The following is a 22,887-nucleotide window of genomic DNA, read 5'->3' as shown; positions in this document are numbered from 1 at the left end:
CATCTGCCGCCTTGACCAGAGCGGTCTCAGTTCCGTGACATCGGCGGAAGCCAAACTGCGATTCGTCCAGCCTTTTGTTCTCCTCGATAAAGAAGGAAAGTTGGATGTTCATAGTTTTTTCCACTATTTTCGCTAATAGTGGTAAACTGGCAATAGGCCGGTAACTTTTAAGTTCTTCTTTATCAAGGGAGGGTTTCTTTAGGAGCGGTTTTATGAGTGTTTTCTTTAAGGTATCCGGGTAAATGCCTGTTGAAAACATGGAATTGCAGATCTCAGTTATGGATGAGAGAACTGTATCCATAATAGGCCGCATAACCTTCAAAGGACATGGGTCCAAGGCCGACCCTGATTTAATAGAGGATATGGTGTTTAGTACCTGAGAGCAGGTCACCTCTCTGAACTGCTGAAAAATTGGTCCCTCAAGCTGGGTAGAGGCCTCATGGGAAATAGTAGCAGTGTTGGCAAAGATTCGATAAATATCATCAACTTTGCTAAAGAAAAATCTAGACAAAGCGTCACAGAGGGCTTGGGACGGGGGGGGTGTAAGATCAACAGAAGAGCCTGCTAACTGTTTAGTAGTCTCATATAGACATTTATTTGAGTTTTGTGCAGTTTCTATTTTATGACAGTAGTGCTTTTTCTTGGCGTCTATGATGAGGTTTTTGTATATGGTTACCGACTCTTTGTACAGGGATTTAGATTCCTGGGAATAATCTTTCCGCCAGTGTCTCTCTCTATTTCGGCACTGTTGCTTTTGTGTGCGTAGTTCGTCCGTGTACCATGGGGCCGAGGGGGTAGATCTATTACGTGACCGTTGCTTGACTTGAACCAGATCTTTGGCTGCTGAACTAACCCAGTTGTAAAATTGGGAAGTAGCAGTGTTAGGGTCGGAGGATAACAAAGGGGTGGTGTCTATAAGCAGGTTTTTTAGCCTGCATTCATCTATGTCATCCCATGCCAAGTATGGTTGACGGGGGTTACAGTTGGATTTATTAATCGAGAGGTCGTGAGTTTGTAGCGATGACAGAATAAGATGGTGGTCAGACCATGTTAGAGGAGTACAACACTTTCCCTACTGTTGCACATATTGGAGTTGGAATAGTTAATTGTACCCTCTCTGAGCCCAAAGATTTCCCTACTATTTTACACACAGGAGTGGGAATAGTAAATGTAACCCCTCCACAATCCAACACTTTCCCTACTTCTGCACTTATCGAAGTTGGAATACTACAAATTACCCCTCCGCAATCCAACCCTTTCCCTCCTGTTACACAGACTGGAGTGGGAATAGTAAATTGTTACCCTTCCAGAGTCAAACACTTACCCTAATATTGAACGGAATGCAGTGGGAATAGTAAGTGTTACACCTCTGCAATCCAACACTTTCTCTACTGATGCACAGTCTGGAGTGGGAATAGTACATTGTTACTCCCCCTGAGACCAACCTTTCCCTACTTTTGCACCGACTGGAGTGGTGAGATTAAATGTTACCCCTCTGCAGTTCAACACTTTACCTACTGTTCCACAGACTGGAGTGGGAATAGTAAATTTGAACCTTCCGGAATCGAACTCTTTCCTCACTGTTGTGCCCACAGGAGTGGGAATAGTAAATGGAATACCCCTTCACAATCCAACACTTTCCCTACAGTTCCACCTACTGGAATGGGAATAGTACATTTTACCCCTCTGCAATCCACCACTTTCCCTTTTGTTGCACAGACTGGTGTGGGAATAGTAAATTTGACATCTCTGCTATCCAGCACTTTCCCTACTGTTGCCCCAATTGGAGTGAGAATAGTAATTTGTACACATCCAGAGTCCAACTCTTTCCCCAGTGTTGCACAGACTGGAGTGCGAATAGTAAGTTTTACCCCACCTGAGTCCAACGCTTTCCCTACTGTTGTACAGACTGAAGTAGGAATAGTAATTGTTACACCTCCTGAGTCCAACACTTTCCCTACTGTTGCACAGAATGGGGTGGGAATAATAAATTTTATCAATACCGCAAACACTAAGTTCATGGCATTTCACCCCCATAAATCATTTAGAAGCAATCTTCTGCTGGGGGGTAACCCTGGAGAGAGTTGGTACCTTTGGCTATCTGGGTGTCCAACTCTCTGATAAAATGTTGTGGTGACCCCATGTAGCTAAGCTGCTTATGGGCCATAAACGTGTGGCTGGAGCACTAGGCAAAGAACATCGCTCCTCACAGAGTAGGCCAGTGCACCAGCCCTCATGACGCCAAGGCAGTCAGCACGTCTCTTTATGCAGCCGAGCTCTGGGGGTTTGATAATCTCGAGTACATCTGCAGATCTGAACATATGTTTTTGAGGGACCTGGTGATGCTCCCCTTCAACATACCATTAACACCTTTAGTGCTATGGGCAGGAGTTCAATCAGTGACATAGCAAAGCTGCGCCCATTGCTCTTTTGGGCATCTAGATGTCGGTCATAGAATTAATTGGATCTCAAGTATTAGAATTCACTGAAGCTCTGGGCTTGCAAGGACATTGGGACAGGCAGGCGCAATCAAGTAAATAGGAGATCAAATGGATGCATTGGATGAGGGTGGATAGCCAGGAAATCAACAAACCTGATGTAGGTAGACAGACGGAAGAATTCTGCCTCCATAAACTGACAAGACGCCTAGCGCCTTATTTAGATTTCATTCATGTCGCAAGGGACAGGACACTGTATATTCACTTTAGGTGCGGCACACTCCCTGTCCACTCATTCACCACAAAATGGCACCCACCAAAACCAACAGCAGAAGACTATCCCTGTGGCGGAGCCCCGTTGGAGTACAGTGCATATGTTATGTTTGCTATCACGGCGTATAAAGCACCTAGGTCTAAATGGCTAAAACCAATCTGCCAACAACTGGGCATGCAGGACCATTGGGTTGCTCTGCACATCCTAAAGTGTGATACAAGTTGGGAAGGTTCCCTGGCCTCTTCCTGATAACTTCTGGCCCCTCGATACTCCAACTCCTCTGATACCATCTACGATGGTGTGCAACTTGGGTGTCCTATTCAATACCAACTTGTCACTGGAGACTCAAGTGAATAAGACGGTGGGGTGCTGCTTTGGCCTTCTGAGAGCTCTAAGGAAGATTCTTCCACTGCTTCCAGCTACAGCTAGAGCCTTGATTATTCAAGGCGTTATACTGAGTAAACTTGACTACTGTAACCCCTTACTGCAGGAATCTCCCAAATATCAGAGACTGCAGCGCGTGCAGAACTCAGCAGCAAAACTGGCCCTGTCTAGACCAAGGGGCTCTTCTGCCTCAATGTGTCTAGCTGATTTACATTGGCTCCCTGTCCAGCAAAGAATACTTTTCAAATCTCTCTGTATTGGGTTCAGGGCGCTGCATGGGCTTGGTCCCAGACCACTGCAGAGGAAACTGGCCTGGTATGCACCTACTCGGAGTCTTCGCTCCTCTTCTGCTTACCTGGCCAGGGTACCCAGGTTTCACAGGGCCAGATTGGGAGGAAGATCCTTTAGTTTCGCTGTTGCAAAAGTCTGGAATGAGCTTCCTGTCGAAATCAGACAATGTAGTACTCTGTCCATGTTTAGGAAAAATATTAAAACTTGGTTGTTTCCTAGAAACTAATCCTGCTGGGCTTCAGTAATGCTCATCTCAGATGCCTTTTCATCTCTAATTCATCTTTCTTGCTCTGGCTGGTTTGTGTTTCACGTATCTTCTTTAGCGCCAGGGTACCCGTGGGGTGTTTGTTGTTGCGCTCTATAAATATTATATACAATACAATACAATACAATACAAGAGCTCTCTTTGTGTGTGGTGTGGGCAAACTCCTTAGCCATGCCTGGCTAATTAGACGTAAAGTAGTGCCAGGTGTGACTTAATAGCGTATCCCTGAAGTTGCAAAGAAATACCCAAGCACTTCATGGCTGTTAAATCCCCTACTGGATTTATATTCTATGCACTGGCACTTTATATTAGATGACCGCTTCCATTATTTGAAAGTAGGCCCGACATAGGTGTTTTGTTGGGCATGTACTGGGGGTCCCATACAGCATGTATTATGAGGATTATGCCAGGGAGGATTATTTTGCTCATACCTTTTTAATAACCGTTTTATTGCACATCACAGACATTTTTATTTACACATTTTTAATAGTACCTATTGTACAGCTCTTGACAACTGTAGTATTTATTAGATCTATTAGTGCACTTTCATGTATGTTTGTGTACACTTTTCTGGACTATTTTATTGTATCATGTGTCGATATGCAACTTTCTACCTCATTTTTAATGTCTTTTGAAGCTTTTATGATACAAGTTGTCAACATAAAGCATATACAAACCTAATACATTTACCCTTCTTGAGTTCAATGCTTTTCATACTGTTGCAGAGATTGTAGTGGGATTAGTAAATGTATTAGTCCTTCAATTTTAAAGTGCTGTTTATATTGATCACATTCATAGTATTATGATGTTTCTGTGTATTTAAAATTATATTATTTTTGTTTAGTAATGTTTGCAATATGTAATATATTTTACTACAATTATTTTTTTTATATTGTTTACTATTTTATGTGCAATTAAATTTGTCTGTTTTAAAAAAAAATCTTCTTTTAAATTTAGTATCTATATATATCTATATATATATATAGATATATATATATATATATATATATATCTATATATATATATAGATATATATATATATATCTATATATATATATATATAGATATATATTACCTACTGGCGGTCGCCAGTAGGTATATATAGTTAGGATTTTTTCTCTATGGGTTTTTTGAAAATTCTATGTCTAATAACTTTGGCGTTTGTGGACGGAATCGGCTGAAATTTTCAGGAAAATGGCACATTTTGTTTCTGAGCAGCCCTTGAAAATTTGGGGGGGGTTCGTCCAGTGGGGGCCGAGAAAAAAGGGGGGTCCCAAAACGTGTTTTTAACATTGAGTTTTCCATAGGGCGGTTGGCCTCACTTTTAGCCCGAACGGCTGAATGGATTTGCACGAAACTTGGCAAAATTGTAGGGACTGGTAGCCCGATGTGCCTTTTGTAGGTCTCAATATATGTGCTGCAGTGGATTTTGAGAAATTAACGTTTAAAAAAAGATATATATCTGTAACAGCGGACCGGTTAGCGCTCTGGTTCGCGGACTTTTCGCGCAACGGAGCTTTGTGAAGCGAAGCTGATTGGTTCTCCGGCGTCTGTCAACATTCCAAACAGTCCGTAGCGGCCGCCATCTTGTCTCTCGGTAGGATCGAGAGACAAGAGGAGGTCAAAACAAAGGGGGAAATAACTATAAGGGGGCATAGTAGATCCTCGCTGACCCCCTAGGTTTGATGTGGAGGTTTTAAAAGGGCCCCGCGGGGCAAAAAAAAAACAAAATAATAATAATCGAACGGCTGAATGGATTTGCACGAAACTTGGCAAAATATTAGGGACTGGTAGCCCGATGTGCCTTTGCTAGGTCTCAATATATGTGCTGCAGTGGATTTTGAGAAATTAACGTTGAAAAAAAGATATATATCTGTAACAGCGCTCCGCTTCGCGTACTTTTCGCGTTACGGAGCTTTGCGAAGCTGATTGGTTCTCCGGCGTCTGTCAACATTCCAAACAGTCCGTAGCGGCCGCCATCTTGTCCCTCGGTAGGATTGAGAGACAAGAGGAGGCCAAAGCGAAGGGGGAAATGACCATAAGGGGGCATAGTAGATCCTTCCTGACCTCTTAGGTTTGATGTACCATTTTGCCAAGTTTGGTGTAATTCCGTTCAGCCATTCAGGCTGTAGACGTATGTAAATGTCCTATGGAAAATTGCATGGGGAAAACACATTTGAAAGTGTTGAAATTTAGAACCAATTAAAATGTTACTTTGGTTTTGTATTTGTGTGTGATGAAAGTTAATTGGTTATGTATATATGTCAAATGAGAGGAAACCACAGCCATTTTGTGATACTACTGTCTGAGGTACATTTGTGAGGAATTTTTGGTGGTGAATTTCTGGTGTTTGATTTACACAGTACTAACACTTCTGCTACTTTTAAAAAGGTGAGTTGTTAATTTGTATGGGGAACTATGTTGTACACTTGAAGATAATTTGAAAAATGTTTTCTGTTATTTATTTGCAGTCCTTCTGTTATACTAAATACTTGATAAAGTTAGTTTTATATTATGTATTACTAAAGACGATAAATGAAAGTGATTATTTTTTTCTGCAATTTACAGCAAGCAATTTCAAAATAAAATGGCTCACAATGAAGAGACCGTGGCAATTTCTTTTGAATTGTCCAACACATTGATTGAAATTGAGAGCACCAATAATGAAATATTGTCACAAGGAGGACATGACTTGTATGATTCCATTAGATTGATTGAAATGGACAGCACCAAGAATGAAATATTGTCACAAGGAGATGACTTGAATGATTCCACTACATTGATTGAAATTGAGAGCACCAATAATGAAATATTGTCACAAGGAGGAGATGGCTTGTATGATTCCATTAGATTGATTGAAATGGACAGCACCAATAATGAAATATTGTCACAAGGAGGAGATGACTTGAATGATTCCACTACATTGATTGAAATTGAGAGCACCAATAATGAAATATTGTCACGAGGAGATGACTTGAATGATTCCACTACATTGATTGAAATTGACAGCACCAATAATGAAATATTGTCAGAAGGAGGAGATGACTTGAATGATTTTTTTGATCAATCTCTTGATGGCGAATTTATCGAGTGTTTGGAGACCATAGAGTTACAAGAATCATCATTGCAGACTTTTAATGAGGAGATTCCAGATGAGATGATTGAAGAGGAAATTACTGATGAGGACATGTTACTAGTTCTTTCAAATTTAGAAAATTCTGAAGAATAAATTTATATTTAGAAATCAAAAATTGTTTGAGACATTATTCATTTTTATTTTTAATTTATGAGGTTGTAGCGAAGTGATTGTAGTATAAAATGAGACTTATAGTATAGAGTGCAACATTTTTATGTTACATGGTAAGTTTACTCATATTTACTTCCCTTCTGCCACTATATTATCTCCAATGTGTATTTGACATGTCTTCTTCATCTCCGGCCTTCTTTCTCTCACTGTGTGTCTCCGATGCATCTTATCGCTGGTATTTTGTGTAATTACAGAAGAGAGTAAAATAAAATAGTTCGGAACGTGAAAAGGGGGCAAAGTAGAGTACTCCTCACCCCCTAGGCCTTTTTAGGCGGTCCCAAAAGGATCAGTTTCTGCTTTCCTGAGAGATTATGGTATGAGTTCCATATACCACAATAACTTGCATTACAACATGCAAGATATCTATCTCCTATTACCAACTTTTGGAGATATTCGCGCTAAGCGCGAATATCTCCAAAAAGTAACACCTGCCCTGAGCAGTTCTTAGCCATGTTATCCAATGGGAGGTGGATAACATGGCTAAGAGTATTAGCTCGGTAATGCATGAATATCGCTGAGTTTTTAGCGATATTCATGCATTGCGGCCGTTTATTATCGCATTTGCGATAAACCTTGATAATAGTAAGGTTTATCTTCGATAATTTCTGACGATGCTTAGTGGTAAAAAATTGGTTGGTAAGCATCGTTAGCGATAAATATCGCTTAACTTTGGTAATATGCCCCAACGTCTGTTAACGTTCGATTCGAAGGAAATGAGGAAGTGTTGAAAAACATTGTCTGCGCCATCTTGCCTTTTTTGAAATGCCACACTTTTGTCGTGCACGGCAGCCATTTTAGATGTCTTGACCAGACCCACTCTCTGGCCGCTGTCGATTCGTAGCATGGCTCCTCACCCTCGTAAGCATCTCCCCCAGGCACTGGTCACCACCGCTCTCTGTCTTATGCATGGGCAATAAACCTTCCCCCATCTGCGCTGCTCTTCCCTGAGAATCACACTCTGTGCGAGCCCGACACCTCCCTTTCGCCCTATTCACTACCGCACCCTCTGACACTCCTCTTCCTCTGTGTCTGAATGTCCAGGCCGGTCCTAGGCTATCAGCTAGCCCTGCAGATGTAGTTTATGGCCCCAGCTGTAAAGAATCACCCCTCTTCAAAGGAGTTATAGTAGATCAAGGCCCACACTCGATGAGATCCGTCACACCACACGTGTTCCTACTATCTGAAAACCATCCTGTATTGTGATTGGGGAGGGGACCGAGCCTGAAGCGGAAGATTCCAGGAATGACTCTTTGTACATCAAAGTTTTTACAATTATGTGTCACATTAAAAATATATAGCACTCCAACAAAGTAGTAGGAATATAAAACTTTAATAACATATAAATATATACAACAAAACAAAAACAGTAAAAACATTTAAACAACGAAGAGACCGTGGCAATTTCTTTTTAATTATCCAATAGATTTATTGAAATTGACAGCACCAATAATGAAATATTCTTGTCAGTAGCGGTCTGTTGTGCGAATAGTTCCAAGGCAGCAGAACGCGCTGAAATCTAGATGGCACGAAAGTGATGTCTAGTAAGTTGCCGCCCAGCAAAAAACGGCGTGGGGCGCCGCGGGGGTGAGTGAGTCCAGTAGGCACCACAGCTATTCTTACCGGCATTGCAGAATTACTGCTGGGGACAATGCCTGTGCTGTAGCAGGGTCACAGCAGAAACAAAAAGGATTCTGTTGAAGATGTTGTTGGTTTTCAATTTGAAAACAGTTCTGGTGTCAACTGCTATGCTAATGTAGTGGTTAATGTTTTGTTTTCTCTAGAAAATGTAAAAGAGGGGGAGGCAGTCCAAAGTTCCGTTAAAAGGGCAAAGGAAAGGATCGGTGGTTTGAACTATCAGTCAAAAAGGGGAGGGGGTGCAATAATTTTTCCTACCGGGTCACACTGTGCTTTCACCGGAAGTGAGGTCTGCAGGATTGTAGTAATTCAAAGTGAGGCTGGCGCCAGCATGGGAGCGCCGACGTCCCGCGGATACAGTTTCGTCACTCCACGGGCGATCATGGCAGTCATTCCCCATCGGGGGTCGGAGACTCCCGCGGCTCCTCTAGAATCTTCAAGGTCGTGGAGGACTACGGTGGTGGAGTCAACCAGTGACCGGGCCATTTCTTTATGTTGGGCCCGCTCTTGCCAGGTCGACCGCCATTTTGAGAGTTCGGCAGCTACCGGCGATCGCGGGGTCACATGAGCGGACGGGCTCCACCCTGCCGGGCGAGACGTTGCAGCATGGCCACAGTGGAAGAACCGTTATCTAGGTCGTTCCGAAACTGTGCAGCACTGTAGTTGTTAGGATGCCACCGCCTGGAGCGCTGAGGGTGCAGCTGGGAAGCCTCCACCTGGGGAGGCGGGAGAGGCCTGTTCGCACCGTCTCTCCCTCCCAGTGCACCCCACGGCGTCTCGCTTGAGATTTGTTATGGCCGGACCAGGCGATGAGGACGAGGGGGGGGTCGGAGGCATGTGCAAGACATCCCCCTCCAGTGTTGTCGCAGCCATTATAAAAGAAAGAAGTGTCCCGTCCGTCTTCGGGCCGGGCTTCCGGTGGATGTCGGCCGGACGCCCCTGGCTCTGGCCCCATGAACGGGTTTCTTGGTTTATCGGCTGCAGCCGGATCCCGTCGGCCTCGGCCCCCCGACCGTTGGTGGTCGGACCGGAAGAGCATGTGGCGGGACTACCTGCAACTCTCAAGGGCCACCGCGGCCGGACTGGGAGAGAGAGGGGAGGGTCGAGGAGACATTCCCCCCCCCTGCAACTGTTCAGCGTTGTAAAGGCAATCCCCTGGCCGGGTCCCGCTGGTCTCGGCCTCTCCTCCGGCTACACCCTACGTTAGGATCTCCTGGCCGAGGCGTGGCAGCAGGACCTGCCTTATATGGGCTGCTCCCGGCTGGGCGTAGCCGGAACCCTGCCCCACCTTGGAAGTTTCCAGAGTGGGGGTGGATGTTCTACTGACTTGCATTTTCCCTAGTCTATCGATTTTTTTGGCGTGGCAGGCGGTGGGACAGCGAGGGGTGATTTGGTTTCTCTTACTGTTTTTCTGGTCTCTCACCACTGGCATATTTTAACGTTTTCTTGTTTCTAGGACATTAATAGGTTTTATCATTACGTTATGTTATCGTTTCTTTGTTCGTTGTTTAATAAAAGTTCATGTTCATCAGTGGCCTACTGATTTTCGTTTTCCTATTTTTTTCTTTCCAGGTTGTTTCATGGTAAAGTTTCTGTTAACAGGATACAGTGATCACTTCGTTATTATTGCATATGTCCTTTTCACTAGGGGTGCTCTCTGGTCGGGCCAGATGACGTATCTCTAGTAAATGGTCCGGGTGAAAAAGGTGCATCAATCAGTGGGGAGTAGATAGGCATGACAGATTACAACGGGGGAGAACGGTCCGCATTACGTACCCTTTCACTACTTGCAAAGATTTTCCTACGTTTATTTGCAAACAGGGAATACCTCCAAAAAGAACTAATTCCCAAACAGTCAATGTTCGGACAATCAATCAATCAATGAGGAATGAAATAGGTACGACGTGTTAAAGGCTTGCGTTACCTACCCTTCACTATCTGCAAAGGGAGATAGAATATTCCTATTCTTCCTCGTTTGCAGGTAGAGAAGATCGTTAAGAGAATTAACTTCGAACAATTCAATGCTCGATTGAAACAATCAACAAGGGGTACTGTGAACACAAATGAACGCCGCTTATATACATACGCATTGCTATTTTCAACAGGTTGTTCCTAATGTTTCTATTTTAGCGAGGTCAAAAGAGATCCCATTAGTGGCCTACTGATTTTGCTCGATTCCTTTTGTTTTTTTACACGATTTTTCGCTATCTGCAAAGACTAAACAGAGTATTGCGACTCTGTGCTTGTTTGTAAATAGAGAATGAACCAAAGAGAACAATCAATCAAATGGAGAGAGAAGCAGGCACGACGGATTACAAAGGGGGAAAGGGCTGCGTTAACTACCCTTCACTATCTGCAAAGAGAGAGTACTCCTAATAGAAATGAGGGGTGGGGGGCAGCAATCAAAGCAGATCAGTGTGCATAAACACGAAAAAAAAATTCTTACCACGTACTTGACATTCGACAGCTTATGATATTTGCTATTAAAAAACCATTGAAATTCACTGAAAAAACCATAGGTTATAGACCACTGATGACATCACTGATGACATCTCATTTGACATCAATGACCACATCACTGATGATATCATTCATGTGACAATACAATGCATCTCCTCACATTTTAATATAACCTCTGTTTCACCCAGTGTTAAAAACAGAGTATAATTTTTGAAACCATTGACACACCAATACTAGTTACTACATACGTACTCACTGATTCCTACGTCTACACACACATTCACTCATTCACCCATACAATCATTCATACATACAATCACTCATGTTTACAACACAATCATATGCACTCATACACCTATACAGACACTCACACTCTGCCACTCATCCATGGAGTTACTCACACACCTAGTCAGTCCTGTAAAGAATCAATCACACTTCCATTTTCTACTCTATACAGTTAAACATAGAGCACCTTACGTTTTCAACCATATACTAACACATACTTACTCTCTTATACAATCATTGATACAAGTACACATTGATCTGTACAGAGTCACACACCTCCCATCCAGCCACACACACACTCAGTCTCCCATGCAAATACTTGGGCAATCAATCAATAACCCATATAGTTACTCATATAGCTACTGATCAACACATGCAGCAGTTTACAGAACAACAGACATAATGATGCACAAATTAAGACAGTTTAGTCACTAACCCATGCACTCAGTGAGACACATTTAATCACTCACTCATACATTCAGTCATGCACCTACTAAATCCTTCGTCCAGACACTTATACATCCACTCATTCTTCAATATGTAAGACATATTTTAACTTTACAGAAACATAGTCACTGGATGTTGTCATCAGTGATGTCATCAGTGATGTCATTTGAGATGTCATCAGTGATGTCATCAGTGATGTCACTGACCATGTCATGAATGATGTAATATGTGACATCATCAGCAGTGGATTGCGGGTGCGCAATATATAGTTAGTGCAACTAACTATATATGGAATTTCAATGGTTTTGTGTGAGTAAAATAAGGTTTTTTAAATGCTAATTCCTAACTATATATGGTCTATAACCTATGGTTTTTTCAGTGAATATATATATATATATATAAATATATATTACATCAAAGAGTTATCCCCCAATGGAAGAGCCCACAGGTCGTTTTAATCAGCGTTTCTTTAATGAAGTCAGCTACACAATTAAAAACCGGCAAACTGCATCCCTTCTTCTTTGCCAGACGCGTTTCGGATTTCCCTTTCTCAATGGCAAAATCTTCTATGCACCACGGCGGTCTGCGCACTCAATTTAACTCCGCTAGGACCAGCCCAGGTGGGCGGGGCCATGAACTTAGCCTTCTGGTCCTTGTAGTGCTGCTTTTCTTATTACTCCAGTGAGTCCGTCGGTGCGTGCATATTATATGTCCATAATTGTTACCCCAGTGGGTTGATGCACCAGTGCTGCTTTCCAAAGTGTATTCTTATGCTGAACTTCACGCAAACAGTCTCCCCAATCACGATGACGCCGTGCTGGTGCCTTCTGGGGCCCGCGCAGGCGGTGGGACTCTCCCGCGGCTGGGCTCAGCCGCTACATAATACATCAAAGAGTTAGCCCCCAATGGAAGAGCCCACAGGTCGTTTTAATCAGCGTTTCTTTAATGAAGTCAGCTACACAATTAAAAAACGGCAAACTGCATCCCTTCTTCTTTGCCAGACGCGTTTCGGATTTCCCTTTCTCAATGGCAAAATCTTCTATGCACCACGGCGGTCTGCGCACTCAATTTAACTCCGCTAGGACCAGCCCAGGTGGGCGGGGCCATGAACTTAGCCTTCTGGTCCTTGTATTGCTGCTTTTCTTATTCCTCCAGTGAGTCCGTCGGTGCGTGCATATTATATGTCCATAATTGTTACCCCAGTGGGTTGATGCACCAGTGCTGCTTTCCAAAGTGTATTCTTATGCTGAACTTCACGCAAACAGTCTCCCCAATCACGATGACGCCGTGCTTGCGCCTTCTGGGGCCCGCGCAGACGGTGGGACTCTCCCGCCGCTGGGCTCAGCCGCTACATAATACATCAAAGAGTTAGCCCCCAATGGAAGAGCCCACAGGTCGTTTTAATCAGCGTTTCTTTAATGAAGTCATCTACACAATTAAAAACCGGCAAACTGCATCCCTTCTTCTTTGCCAGAAGCATTTCGGATTTCCCTTTCTCAATGGCAAAATCTTCTATGCACCACGGCGGTCTGCGCACTCAATTTAACTCTGCTAGGACCAGCCCAGGTGGGCGGGGCCATGAACTTAGCCTTCTGGTCCTTGTAGTGCTGCATAGAAGATTTTGCCATTGAGAAAGGGAAATCCGAAACGCGTCTGGCAAAGAAGAAGGGATGCAGTTTGCCGGTTTTTAATTGTGTAGCTGACTTCATTAAAGAAACGCTGATTAAAACGACCTGTGGGCTCTTCCATTGGGGGCTAACTCTTTGATGTAATATATATATATATATATATATATATATATATATATATATATATATATATATATATATATATATCTCAAAAAAGGGTGTGCCACTTGCTTGGAACGCACACAAGCCGGACTCCTCTGTGTTTTAAAAGCGTCCTTTATTTCCGCAGGTCAGTGTTCCTGAATTCCCACGAGCTGGAGCCATCAGTGCTTTTTCCCGCCCCCTGGTGGGCTTGCTCAGGTGCATTGTGGAAAAGCATTCTGGAACTTCGAGTACCTACTCGTGTGTTTTCTCCCTCTAGTGGGGTCTGCCTCCTTTTTTGCATCCATTTCTTTGATTTTGCTTCTCACCCTCCAGTGGGTATTGGGAGGAAGACGGACCCAATTCAGCTGTTCTGTCTTTTCATTCTACTGGTTTGAGGTTCGGGTATCTCAAGGCAGCTCACATTCTTCCTGTGACGGTGCAATTCCACGACCATGGACTGGCCGTAATACTTCAAAAAAGGGTGTGCCACTTACTTGGAATGCACACAATGACAAGCCGGACTCCTCTGTGTTTTAAAAGCGTCCTTTTTTCAGCAGGTCAGTGTTCCTGAATTCCCATTAAAACGGCCGACGCGTTTCGAAGCTAATATGCTTCTTGTTCACGGGCTGGTATGCAAATGAGGCAGTGATTACGAGCTGGAGCCATCAGTCATTATAATTGCTTTTTCCCGCCCCCTGGTGGGCTTGCTCAGGTGCATTGTGGAAAAGCATCCTGGAACTTCAAGTTCCTACTCGTGTGTTTTCTCCCTCTAGTGGGGTCTGCCTGCTTTTTTGCATCCATTTCATTGATTTTGCTTCTCACCCTCCAGTGGGTATTGGGAGAAAGACAGACCCAATTCAGCTGTTCTCTCTTGTCATTCTGCCGGTTTGAGGTTCGGGTATCTCAAGGCAGCTCACATTCTTCCTGTGAGGGAGCAATTCCACGACCATTGGACTGGCCGTAATACTTCAAAAAAGGGTGTGCTACTTGCTTGGAACGCACACAATGACAAGCCAAACTCCTCTGTGTTTTAAAAGCGTCCTTTAATTCAGCAGGTCAGTGTGCCTGAATTCCCATTAAAAACACCCAACGCGTTTCGAAGCTAACATGCTTCTTGTTCACGGGCTGGTATGCAAATGAGGCAGTGATTACGAGCTGGAGCCATTAGTCATTATAATTGCTTTTTCCCACCCCCTGGTGGGCTTGCTCAGGTGCATTGTGGAAAAGCATTCTGGAACTTCGAGTTCCTACTCGTGTGTTTTCTCCCTCTAGTGCGGTCTGCCTGCTTTTTTGCATCCATTTCATTGATTTTGCTTCTCACCCTCCAGTGGGTATTGGGAGAAAGACGGACCCAATTCAGCTGTTCTGTCTTGTCATTCTGCCGGTTTGAGGGCCGAGAAAAATTGTCCATAATTAGCTGCAGCGGAGGTAACGCACTAGAGGGCGTTAATTGGCAAAATGAGACCTCAAATCCCAGGAAGCCACAAATCACCTCCGCTGACACGGCCTCTGAGGAGATGCAAACAGCGGCATCGAAATGCGTCAGGCCATGGACTTTAAAGGGATGTTAAGCTGCCTGCTTGGTTTAAATAGAGTTGTTACTCACCTGCAGTGCTGTGCGGCCTCAAGCTTCTGGGCATTTTTGGTTACATATTATGCTGTGGTTCCAGGCCGCAGAGGGATTGCACTGCCCAAAACTAATGGGCATTAGGAGAGAGGAAGTTTCCTCTTTCCGAAGCTGCAGGGCACCTTTAATGAAGCCGGCAGAGTCTCATCCAAGGCTCAATGGAGGGCGAGAAAAATTGTCCATAATTAGCTGCAGCGGAGGTAACCCAGTAAAGGGCGTTAATTGGCAAAATGAGACCTCAAATCCCAGCGTACATTTAAAAATGAACTGCCACCAAAGGAGGAACACTGAAGCTCCCTATTACGGAAACACACAGGGGAGATGCGGTAGCCGCAAATCACCTCCGCTGACACGGCCTCTGAGGAGATGCAAACAGTGGCATCGAAACGCATCAGGCCATGGACTTCAAAGGGATGTTAAGCTGCCTGCTTGGTTTAAATAGAGTTGTTACTCACCTGCAGTGCTGTGCGGCCTCAATCTTCTGGGCGTTTTTGGTTACATATATATATACATATATATATATATAAATTGAAGTTTACAAAACATTAGTAAATTATAAATTAAAATATTATTTTATTTTAATAATAGTCTTATATTATATAGGTTTAAATAAACATACACATACCGATATATATGAGTTTTTTCCTAAATAAATATAACAATTCTATATATTTTTTAATTATTTAAATATATCTAATTTTAATTATATTACTGTTAAAAATTAATATATTTAATGTTTATTAATTTTTTTTAAAAGATATTTTTGTCTTCGATATTAGCGTGTAACATTATATTTTTCTTGATATTTCTGTTATTTACATTAGAAGTATAGGATAAAAATAGTTTTGTGTTCGATATTTTTGGATCATTATTTATATAACATGATAGTTGTGGTTTTGAATTTTTTTCGCTGAACCATTTAGGCAGCATTTATTCATTGTCTGTATCTCCCAAAATCCATAGGTAATAGGTTCTTTCCTCTGCTAACTAGATCACTCATCTAGCCTGTTCCACGTGTGGTTTTCTTGTTTTCCCCTTATGGACCTTTGAGTGGCTTTCCCTCATTTTACAAACAGAGTAAATGTAAGAACTTTCAACCTTATTTTCAATTTTATATGTGTTTTCATCTCTGGAACAAGCTCCTATCATCCCTTGAGTCTAGACAGCCCTAATATTACATTTTGAGAAACTCAATACCTTATGCTAATACTTTTTGCCATTTGAGAAATCTGAACCTGATTTTTCTTTACAGACTTTGGGATGTGCCAATTATTAGGTGTCTACAGTTTTTTTCTCTTGCTACCCTGACCATATGTTTCCTGTTAACCATATTCTTTGACTCCTGTGCACATTTATTTGGAATGGGAGTTGTTAGTATTGGAATGCTGGTGGATATACTGCATGGTCTAACGTTTTACTGGTTGTGGTTTACTGCCTAGAGCTTTGAAGGGGGGTTAAGGTAAAATAGCAGAGTTTCCCCTGAGAGGCGTTATTGGCCATTCCTCCTACTTCCAAGGTAAGCTCTTTTCTTATAATTTAAAAATAGCCCTCGTGCATTATGGTATCATAAAACCCAAAGAAAATCCCTAAATATGTTGTTAGTGGGAGAAGGATAAGCAGTAATTACTAGCCACACATTTTTTATAATGTACTTTATCATATGTGGCATCACGAATATCATCATTACTACTATCACTGACTTTTCCACAACTGACATGATCGATAATGTAAGTGATAATATCACATATTGCATTACCAATGACATGGGTGGAGCTATGATGTATGCCACAGGTGCTGTGACACCAGACAACTGGGGGCATATGTACATGGACTGGCGAAAGCTACCACCAACGCTAGTTAGCTGCAGTTTTCTTACCGCTGTGTACTGCTGAAAAGTATCGCCTTGTTAGCGACGTATGTACAAGACGACGCTACTTGGCGATAGTGTCAGTGATCAGCGGTGAAAACTGCCACTAACATTAGCGTGATGGCGATTGGAATTCCGACGTTAGCGGGCGAAAACCAATGGAAGGCCGTTTGGCGGCAAAAATCACGCACGTTAGTCAGCCCAACATGAGTTTTTTAGCCTCTAATGGAAAGAATCAGTCAACCTCCAATGGAAAATAGGCAAAAAAAACAATGGAATGCAGAATGGAGCTGCCAGGGCTAAATGCAGCTCTCATCAACAACCCCCCTGAAGACACCCAACATCCAGGTTGAGAGCCTGGATGCCTCACTAGACCTGCATCTGGAGCCTGGAGTGGGATGCAGAGGAGCTGTGGAGTCGATGAGCCATGGCAGTAGACATTGAGGCACGGCAATCGCCCTTACCTGGTGGTGAAGTCTGGCAGGTCGCATTGAGACATGTTGCTGACCTGTGTGAGAAGACCGCCTTGCGCCCCTTGGAGCTTTGAATGGTAGAGGCACTCGTATGCACCAACATAGGGAGGATGTATCGCATACTACGATCCACCACTACACCGGGGTTCACAGAGAGGATTAACAATGGTGGGCGGCACCAATCTCTATCACAGGCCAGTTGAGGTTACACTGCCCGGATGCTGCGGAGGGTGAGGCCACTGAGCTGCGCCAAACTTATGTTGCGAGAGCACTGCAAGTTCACCCCTAAGAGGGCTCTGCAGCATCAACTGCATCGGGAGGTTCACCAACGGACTTGGCAGCCACTGCTGTACCCATGCTTGTCAAATCCCACCTGGATGAGGCTCCTGCTGGGTGAGTCACAGATTCGGAGAGCGTTTAGCAGATTGCGCCACTGTGTCAATGTCCAGGTAAAGAGAAGGTGGGACCTGTAGCGGAGGAGGCCCGGGGGTTGAGTCGCCATGGCCTAGCAACAGTAGATGACGCACCCCCAGTGCCGGCTCATCCACTATGGTGGAAGAGCGTCGCCCCACTGCTTCCAAGCTGTGCAAGAAGAGGAACAATCATAATATGATGATAACTTCCTGATGTTATCGTGCCATGTTTCCTTTGCTGTTGGGAGGGTGGGTAGGGCTGCTCCATTCACGGAGCAGGGCAGGGGCAGGGTTGCAGGCCCACTCAAGTGCTCAGAGAATGTTTGGTTGGCCCGCTCAGGCGGCACAAAGCAGTCATGCACACTGTCCTGTTCCCAATGCAGGCTGCATTACAGCCTGCATGGAGATTATGCCCACACCGCCAGCCCCTGGCTGAACGCCTCATCCAAGCGCTAATGAACAATCCCAAAGCCGCATTGCAGCCTTGTGATTGTCTTAGGGGAGGGAGCCTAGCTGCCTACTTCCTGTTCCTGGAAACAGACTCAGGAGAGCAGGAGCAATGAAGATACATGACCTGGCCTCGAGGTAAGATTTCTCTCATTTAAATATTTACAACAACCGCTCACAGACACACACCTGCATCCACAACCCCTCCAGTGTTCTTTCCAGCGATTCCCACCTCTCAGCTGTCCAGTCTCCAACGCAGCATTTCTCAATGGCGGCCTGGGCGTACCACTGGGGTGCCAAAAGTATATATGGAGTTACAACACATACCATTATATCGCATTCCATAACAATGTATACTAATACTAGGCATATTGCAACAGTAAGGAAGGTGTTGGATTGCGGAGATGTAAACATTACTATTTTCACTGCAGTGAGTGCAACCCTAAAACTGACCCTTGCACCCCAAAGCAAACCCTGAGCCTTAAAATGAATCTTTGAGCCCCCAAAACACATCCTAAAAATCATGTTTGACCCAAATGCACACCCCAAGTTTCATATTTGACCCAAATGTACATCCCAATTTTTATGATTGATCCCAAAACAAACCCCAGATTTCAAATTTTACCCCATAATACACTCCATATTTCATTTCCAACACCCGAAACCCATACCCCTCCTAAAAATTAAAAATACCCCATTACTGACATCACAATACATTGTAATGGAATGTGATGTAAAGGCACCTGCATTGTTGGATTTGTGTTTTAAAGGCATTACGATGTAATGTTTGCGTTGTGATGGACGTCTCCCATGCCAAGGCAAGCTTTTCTGCATCCGTCTGTCCCTGAACCGTGCTCAGTACTGAAGGACAGAAATTCGATTTCTCTGTGCACACGTATAAAATATATTAAGCTGTCGCAGGGATTCCGTTCTCATACAGAACTGTGCATAGAGACTTGGAACCTCAATGAATTAGGGTGTGCCAAAACTTACCTTAGTACCCAAAATCCCCTACCAGACTAGCTGCATTGTCTCATTGGTTATTACAAACTCCCAATGTTTAGACAAACCAGAACATGGACTTAGTACACCTCAGGTAACGTGGAACACATGAACACTCTTTTGTTATACAATCATTTCAATCCAGAACAAGGAGTAAATGAGGACGCGTGCACATTTGAAATGTTTATTTTCTAATGCAGTGTTCTCAAGTGCAGTATCTTAGCTAATACAAGCAAAAATATTATAAGGAACAAAGTAATCAGCATAGTTACTAGTCCATAGAATACAAAAGGTCAAAGCATGTTAAAATGCTAGAGCGAAGAAGGCTAAACAACACATAATTCTCACCCTCCCTTGCTAGTATATTATATTATATCTAAGAAGGTCTCTTTGGGTTTTAGCATAGCGGCCCCATACCTCAGATCCTAGTGGTAAGGGATCACATCATCTTCCACCAGCTCTCTGCAGGCGAAGAACCATGAAGTGTGTGTGTGTGCTCTGTGCAATGCAATATAAAACGCGCCTAAAGCCAGAATTGGGCCGCAGCTGCATGTATGTTATGTCTAGGAACGTGCGAAGATCAGACCTCATAACAACTACTGTGTTGAGATATCCTTGAAGGCTTCAGCACTCACTGTACAGACACAGCTCACCAAGCAAAGCGGATATCAGAGCAATAACATATTATTCTCGTGTAGAGCAAAACATTCTACTAGGCTGAAAGCTAAAGTAACAATTATGTGTCGTGTGCAGAAGCAGCAGAAAGGTAGAAAGGCGTTTAAACTCCTAATAAGCTCATGCTAACTTAACATAGTATATAGGTAAAGCATATCTATATGACACCCTCCCATGATCCGAGCACGGAATAGATAAGATAAGATAAGATAAGATAAGGGGCTCATTTTTGAAATGCAGAGTTCAAGAATGATAGTCAGTTCAAATTTGAGTTAGTGAGAAAAAAGTATTTTTGTCACCTAACAAACCAGAATCTCACCATCATGACAAATTAGTGTTCGTTTTAATCAAAGTCAATAGGTCCGGGACTTAAAAAGTTTTTCATGTCTTCAAAAAATTAACGAAAAAGTTCAATGTCAACAAAGGCATCGACAGATCTCAGCCTAGCACTGAATATGCAAAATAAGCAGCAACAGCTTCCAAAAGGAAGTCACTGTTATCATCCGAAAATAATTCAGCCATCAAATTCAGTAGAGGGAAATAACATACATGCTCTTCAATTACCGGAGCCTCTAGCACCATCAGAGGACAACTCGGTGGGTTCTCGATGAAGCTGTGTGCCAAGAAATCTTGCGTCGCTGAGAATATATTCCAACGACCCAGTATTCCATGCATCGCGGCAAAGGCCATAATCCCTCCGTCAGAACAAAGCAATTCAAGAGCAACTAAGGGGCTCATGAGTTGATTAAAATCCACTTCAGGAGACACCACATTGCAGAGACACAAATCCAGGGCCCAGTCGAAATCACAGCTCAGGCAATGAAAGACAGGCTGGACACATGTAAAATAGGAAAACAGAAATGATAATCCATAAGCTGCACTTAAGGTGGCGAGCGGCAGCATTCCATAGTTTTCAATTATCCTGTTGCGAAACAGTGCCAGCCCCGACAGCTCGTCTTGGAACACAGGATGTGCATCCATTTTGCATGAAACAAAACAGCAAAAGTAATCCTGCAGCCAGCGCCAGTAAAACGGAAAAACCACCAAATAAGCTGGAAAAGATAGAATGGAAGAAAGCAGGAATGACCCCAAATACCTTTTGAAATGAAGTCACAAGCCCACTGCTAACTACTTTAAAAAAGTGTGCCAGCCCCGTTGTGGAGGATGCGTTAAAGCTTGTATGAATCAGCTCACCAAAATGCAATGGTAGGTCATTATTTAATAAAGCATGCACCTCTGTGCGGGTGTTAGCTACGTGAAGGACAAATGTTTCACGAGCAGATGTCAGGGCAACTTCTTTTTGGGACAATAGAGCTCTTATGCGACTCATCTTATTGAACTCTGCTTTCAAGGTCAGACTCCTCGGCCAGATGGAAACATCCAAATTCCCATGCGTGGGTGGATGCAACACATTTTTACTAAGGGTGGGCGGCCAGCTACGCTCCGTGCACGGAGTGCGCGTAGTGCCGTCTCCTACGCATTTTGCGTAGTGGGCGTAGCCAGGCGGCACTACGCGCGCTCCGCAGACGGTGCGTAGCCGGCCGCCACCCGCCTCCCTCCCGCCCTCCCTAAATACTTAAATAAAAGGATAGAAAGCTTTTAAAAACACTTACCTTGTCCGCCGCGTCCCCGGGGCTCCCTCTCGCCGTCCCTGGATTCGCGCCGCCATTTCGGATACTAATGCGCATGCGTGGGCACCCGCGCATGCGCATTAGTATCTGAATCGGTGGCGGCGCGAATCCAGGGACGGCGAGAGGGAGCCCCGGGGACGCGGCGGACAAGGTAAGTGTTTTTAAAAGCTTTCTATCCTTTTATTTAAACATTTAGGGAGGGCGGGAGGGAGGCGGGCGGCACGTAGTGGGGCTACGCGGAGTGCGCGGGTGGGCGTAGTTTTGCGCCCACTTCGCGTAGCTCCGCGGAGCCCCACTCCGCACACTACGCCCAGGGTTAATTTTTACAGCAAACCACACGTTCACTGACTGTAACAACATAAGCAATGCCTTTTATTAACCCACAGCAATCCTCATTATTTAAAAGTAAATAACTGCCGTTTGCCAGTAATGTGAATGTGGGGACGATAGCGGGCACGGGGGTACCTTTCAAAACACAGGCTAAATTAGGCTGTTCTTGATTACAAGAGCTGTGTAATTGAATATATCTACACATTAATGAGTGATCCGGTGTTTCAGTGCACTTTTCACCTTTCAGATAAACTTCCTTGCCCTCCCTAAGGCATCTGTATGTAAAAGGAAGCGACCAGGCTTCATGTAGATAGGAGCTACCAAGAGGCTCATATCTACCAATGGCAAAATACTTCATACAATTTTTAAATTCGAAAAGAGCAAACGGTAAAGTTATCAAACCTTGGACAAGCCACGTTGCAGTAGTAGCCTCTGCCACAGAGAATGGTAAAGACTCCAATCGTTCAATGTGTAACATGGAAAAAGACGCATCTCTCATTGAAAGCAAACGTTGCTAATAAGTCAAATTAAATGGGGTAAAAAGAGAAGAGGTATTCATGTAATTCCATGGCACTTTTCCGGCCTTAAGCGTCTGCAGGGTCCAAGCAAACTGCATAACAGAACGCAATTGATTTTCACCATGGTATAAAACAGACACTTCATCTTGCACAATATCAACTACAGATGACACAATATTTTCCAACGTGTAAATGCGGGAAGAAAGTGTGTTAATGCTATTATCAACAACTGCTAGCACTTTTTCTAAATTAGCCTGATCTATAGCTTTAAGGTGGGTAGCCGCCTCAATCTGTGATGTTTTCCAGATTTCATTATAAACTGCATATATCCATCTTTTAGATCTAC

Source organism: Lissotriton helveticus, chromosome 9 (genome assembly GCF_964261635.1).
Source record: "Lissotriton helveticus chromosome 9, aLisHel1.1, whole genome shotgun sequence".
In the NCBI taxonomy this organism is placed as follows: Eukaryota; Metazoa; Chordata; class Amphibia; order Caudata; family Salamandridae; genus Lissotriton; species Lissotriton helveticus.
The sequence above is the reverse complement of the archived record's forward strand: the minus strand, read 5'-3'. Positions refer to the sequence as shown.